Below are 6520 nucleotides of genomic sequence, written 5' to 3'. Positions count from 1 at the left end.
AAAAAACAATCTGAAAAATATCCTGATGCAAAAAAATAAAACAAAAAAAAAACAATCTGAAAAATATCCTGATGCAAAATAACAAAACAAAAAAACAATCTGAAAAATATCCTGATGCATGCTCAACAATCCAGGTAGAAAAAGCTGACAAAGTTGTCAGGTCCTCTGGACGGATTCTTGTTGTTGACACGTTTTATCTTCTGTCCACACGACTTCTTCAAGTCTGAAAGAGCGACCGCTGCCTGCGGATCATCTCCAGACCAGTGGTCGCTCTTTCAGGGATGAAGATGTTCACATCCTTGATAGAGAGGAATGATGGTTTGAGGGAGGAGTAAAGGAATCTTGGTGACAAGAACTTATCATTAAACAGGGCAGAGGCCTCCGTGTTCAACTGTCCCTCTCTTACAATGCTATTATTGCTAGTATCACTCAGCCCTCTGTGAATAGCAAGCGGCCATCAGAGCATAACGATCAGTCGTTAGGCTGATGGTCCTCCTTGATCATGTGAACATCTAGTTCTGGATGTCAACAACAAACTGGTTGATCCACTATGAGAAGGTGCTATTTATAGAAAGTTTGTTGTAGCTCCTCAGATTGAAGAAGTCTTCTGGATAAAATACAAAACATTTCAACAAGAATCCATCCAGAGGACCTCACTCAACCTGATTATAATCATAAAAAAAAACATGAAGGTAAAATTCAGGGGGAAAAACATTTGAAATGAAAAACCTTTTCTTACATTAAATTATAAACTATATGTAATTTATTTATAAAATTGATTTCTAAACTGAAAAAATTAAAATGACCACAAAGTCCACCTCACATTTAAAATAAAAAAAATATATATATGATTTTTGTGATTTCATTCTAAACAAAAACACACCTAAAACTAATTATAGGAATGAAATGAGAGCAGCACGCTGGAGCAACTGGTAGAGCCGCTGCCTCTTCCGACGTCTCCAGAGAAACGTTTCGTCTTTCATCCAAAACACTTCATCAGTCTGAGGCCTGCCAACAGGAGCCGTCTTATAAATAGTACCTTACTGACATGATTCAAACCGGTCTGCTGCGGAGTTCAAACTTGTTGGCAGGCCTCAGACTGATGAAGTGTTCTGGATGCAAGACAAAATGTTTTTTCCACAAAGAAACTGTCCAGATGATATGATTGAACTTCTTGTGTGTGATTGATTTACCTGGATGATTGAGCTGAGAAACTTTTTTTTCTTACAAAACAGGGTTTTGCATAAACCGTGTGTAAATGAAATGTGGTGATTTGTGAGCAGGGGGCAGTATTTGTCTACTTATGTTCCAGCAGAGCTGTTTGTCTGCTGTTACGTAACACGAGCTTCAGCTACAGAAGAAAAATGAAATGTACAGAAATCTGAACGCGGCTTATCTCAATCAAACCTTAAACTAGTTTTTGGGAATCAAGGAAGCCTCCAGTGATCTTCACATCCTGTATTTATTTAATGACGACTTCATGCCTGAAAACATGACTATTTGACATGTTTTAGTTTAGTGAGATCACGAAGATTCCTACAATTTCATTACAAATCAATTCCAGCTTTTTTTCTGATGCAAAACAAGCTCTTGATGTGTTTAATTCCATTTTAACCTTTGCACTGATGAGTTTACAGGATCAGTGTGCACAGTCTGAGAAGCATTAATGTTGCAGGAAGGTATGAAGAGAAATAATTCCTTCTGGGAGAAAGGAAGTACTGAGTCGGGTTATAAGGGTCAAACATGATGACTAATTTGTTACCATTACCATGTGTGCTTCATCTCCCCTTCAACCAACCCCCCACTGCCCCACCCGAGCTGGACTAATGTTCTTTCATCCTTTTTGTCTCACTTGTTTGAATCACAGCTGTTTGCTTCTCAGATTCAACGTAAATGATCACAGTCAGCCTTGGTCGTCTCATTTGCACGTCTAAATCTCCTCTGAAGACTTTCCCAGACTCTACTCAGAGAGATGGGCTGTATTTTAGTTTGTATGCAGAAATAAAATTAAATCTCAGTGTCGGTCATGGCACACCCATTCATGTGTAGTTAACCCCGTTCTTTCTACTGAATATAAAAAAGTTGTGTTAGATGCTTTCTGTGAGTTACGTGCTTTTCAGCCTTTGACCTACAAAATAAACGTTGCAGAGACTCGTGGCCACATCCGCTGCTAGATAAACTCAGCTTGAAATGTTGGTTTTACTGTTTTTAAGTTATTTGTTTTATTGTTTTTACTGTTTGCTGTTTTGTGATTTTAACAGTTCATTGCTTTTATGGTATCTGTTGAGTTTATAGTTTTTTATGCTTGTATGTGTTAGTGTACAGCACTTCGGCCAACGATGTTGTTTTAAAGTGCTTTATAAATAAATTTGTATTGTATTGTATAAAGTGGATAAGCCATTTAACAAAGAGCCTTGTCAGTCACTGACGAGGCTTTAACAATCATTTTTGTTATTGTTATCAGTATTAACCACCTTTAGTTGCCACTAAACAGCAACACTGTTTTTGCACGTTTGTGTGCGTGTAACTGTCCATCCGTCTATTATTATCTGCTTGTTCCAAAGTCGGGTCGCGGGGCAGCAGCTTCAGCATGGGGGTCCAGACATCTCTCTCCACAGCCACCTCTTCCACCTCTTCTGGGAGGATGCCAAGGCGTTCCCAGGCCAACCGAGAGACACAGTCTCTCCAGCGTGTCCTGGGTCTTCCCCGGGGTCTCCTCCCAGTTGGACATGCCCGAGGCACCTCTCTAGGGCGACGCCCAGGGAGCATCCTTACCAGGTGCCCAAACCACCTCAACTGGCTCCTCTCGACGTGGAGGAGTAGCGGTTCTACTACAAGTCTCTCCTGAATAACTGAACTTCTCTCCCTATCTGTGGCTGCTGTGGCTGAAAGGTTAGAGCAGTCGTCCTCCAATGCAAGAGTTGGGGGTTCGAATCCACCAGCAGTCACATGTCGAAGTGTCCCTGGGCAAGACACTGAACCCCTCATAGCCTCTGATGTGTGTCCCATCGGTGTTTGAATGTGATAAAGCTCTGATTAGTCTCTTTAGAATGATTTGTTCAATTAGCTTTGTAGAGATGTAGAGGGCTGTATGAATGGGTAAATGAGAACATTGATTGTTGTGTAAAGCACTTTGAGTATCTTGAAATAAGATAGAAAGGCGCTATATAAGTACAGTCCATTTACCATTTATCTTTAAGGGAGAGTCCAGCTTCCCTGCGGAGGAAACTCATTTCAACTGCCTGTATCCGCGATCTCATTCTTTCGGTCACTACCAAGAGCTCATGACCAGAGGTGAGAGTAGGAATGTAGACCAACTGGTAAACAGAGAGCTTTGCCTTACAGCTCAGCTCTCTTTTCACCACAATGGACCGGTACAGAGTTCGCAATACTGCACCAATCCTTCTGTCAATCTCACGCTCCATTCTTCCCTCACTTGTGAACAAAACCCCAAGATACTTGAACTCCTCCACTTGTTGCAGAACCTCACCCTCGACCTGAAGAGCAATCCACCCTTTTCCGGTTGAGGACCGTGGCCTCAGATTAGGAGGTGCAGATTCTCATCCCATCCGTTTCACACTCGGCTGCAAACCGCTCCAGTGAGAGCTGAAGATCACGGCACAATGACGCCAACAGGACCACATCATCTGCAAAGAGCAGAGATGGAAACCTGAGGTCATCGAACCAAAATCCCTCCACCCCCTGGCTTCACCGAGAAATTCTGTTCATAAAAGTTGTGAACAGAATCGGTGACAATGGGCAGCTCTGGGAGTCCAACTCCCACCCTGAAGGGGTCCCACTTACTGCCGGCAATGCGAACCAACCTCTCACACCACTTGTATAGGGACTGAACAGCCCGTAACAACTGGCCCTTAATCCCATACTCACGGAGCACCCCCACAGTGCACCCCGAGGAACACGGTCAAAAGCCTTCTCCAAGTCCACTAAACACATGTAGACTGGATGGGCAAACTCCCACGACCCCTTGAAGACCCTAGTGAGGGTAAAGAGCTGATCCAGTGTTCCACGGCCAGAACAGAACCTGCGTTGTTCCTCCTGGATCCTCCTGTGTGACTGTCTGTTAGCAAAATATTGTATGAATCACAGAACTGATTTTATTAAAACTCTTGTATTCCAGTATCAATACGATAGAAAGACTCTGTTCATTTACCACTTAACAAGTAATCACTGGATGTGCGTCTGCAGCTGATCGATCCTACCGAGGACGGCTCCAACGACTAATCAGTCTTAGCAACTCAAACATGACTTTACTGTCAGTTTTACAAATATAAACTTTGTGTGGTAGTAGCTGAGAGTCATTAACACATACTTTGAGCGTGACACCTCACAACATTCACAGTCAGAAGGTGTGCACACACATGCACACTTCAGTGACTTGAACCAACACATTTTCAGATTAACAGCCTGCATTCCTCCAACCAGTTCTGATCTGTGTCCTGGAACAGTAGCCCCCCTCACCCCCCACCTCCGTGCTTTTCTTTTCTCTCTGTTTTGTCCCCTAACAACCTTTAATCTGAACTGATATGTTTGGAGGATTTTATATAAAAAGAATTATTCCACGCAGATTCTTTTCCTTTAATTTGAGGCTGTTATTGAGGATTTAGAGCTACTTCTCCTTTTTTAATTGGCATACTGTGGCTTGCCAGCAGTCTGGGAATCAATCAGCTATTACTGATGACTGAGGCCTGGTTAGTATTTTTACTACAGTCAAATGGGTTGAGTGCAGTTTAAAACAAACACAGGAAATAGAAGCCGTGCACGTTTCAGTTCAAGAATCTTACTCCCTGCCAACAGATTGTGTACTTTAATATGTAGATGTACATATAAGGATCCATTTAAATCTAAAATAAAGTGTAAGATTTAATAAAAATTATTATTTGTTTTCATTTTTCTTAATGTTCATTGTAACTTTTGTACTGTAAAGCACTTTTACTGTGTTTGGTTTTTGTAAAGGGACATATAAATAAATGTTGATTGATTTATTGATTAAATATAAATCTTAGCACATGTACCTCCGTGTCTTGTTGTTTTTTTTTACTTACACTGTGCGTTCTGAACTAAGTGCACACTGACATTTCACATTTCTGCCATTGGTTTTTGTAGCTGTTTAATTGTAAATTTGACTGATTATGGTTCCTTGATTTCATCAAAACATCTATTCTGGGAGTGTTGTTCATGTGTGATAGTAGAGCGAAAGTGGGAGAAAGATAAATGGACTGAGACCTTTTCTGTAGTAATGTGGGCGTTGTTCTTGTCTGTTGTGGTGAAAAAGGAGCTTGGTCTGAATGCAAAGATCTCAATTTTACTGGTACGTCTACTTTCCAACACTCAGCTGTGGTCTCGAGGTGCAGATCATGACTGAAACAAGATCCTGGATACAAGCAACTTAAATGTGCTTCCTTGGCAAGATGGTTTGTTTAAGGATAATGTAAGGAGCTCCAGGTGGATCTCTATGCACAGCCGCTGCTCCTCTGCATCTAAAGGAGTCGGCTGAGGGGATTTGAATATCTGATGAGAATGCCTCCTGGATGTCTCCCTTGGGGAGATTGCAGCATGTCCAACTAGGAGACCTTGGTGTACACCTATAATTCACTGAAGGGATTATACTGTATATCTATCCACTCTGGCCTGCAAACCATTTCTGAGCCCCTAGTAGGAGCTGGAGATTGACTCTGAGTAGAAGGAAGTGTTTAGTTTTCCCACCAGAAAATGATAGTTTCTAAAAGTAGAATGGGAGGAAGATCTTTCAGTTATCAGGCTCCTCTCTTGTGGAACCAACTTCCAGTTTATGTCTGACAGACTAACACATTGTCCAGTTTTAAGACCGGCTTAAGACTTTCCTTTGTAACAAATCCTGTAATTAGGGTTGGCTTGTCATGCTACTATAAACTTATAATAATAATAATAATAATCATTTTATTTAAAAAGCGCCTTTCAGGACACCCAAGGACACTTTACAGTAAGAAACATATCAGAAAGATTGTGTAAAAACAAACATCAAGCACAGTGCAAAGATCAACAGGATCTATTATTGCAGTAGCTTAGACTACTAGAGGACAAACTGAACTCATTTCCCTAAACAAATCATTAAAATTTAATAGTTTTCATTTGATACTATTTCTATCTTAACATGTGATCCTAGACCTGCCATTGTGTAGCTGTTCCTACAAAACCCAGCCAGTTGAAACAGATGGCAGTTTGTCCTGAAATATATACATATATATATATATACATATATATATATATATACATATATACATATATACATATGTATATATACATATATACATATGTATATATACATATATACATATATACATATGTATATATACATATATACATATATACATATGTATATATACATATATACATATACATATATACATATATACATATACATATATACATATATACATATACATATATACATATATATATATACATATATACATATATACATACATATACATATATACATACATATACATACATATACATA

Source organism: Nematolebias whitei, chromosome 18 (assembly GCF_014905685.2).
Source record: "Nematolebias whitei isolate Nwh7 chromosome 18, NemWhi1, whole genome shotgun sequence".
Lineage (NCBI taxonomy): Eukaryota > Metazoa > Chordata > Actinopteri > Cyprinodontiformes > Rivulidae > Nematolebias > Nematolebias whitei.
The sequence above is the reverse complement of the archived record's forward strand: the minus strand, read 5'-3'. Positions refer to the sequence as shown.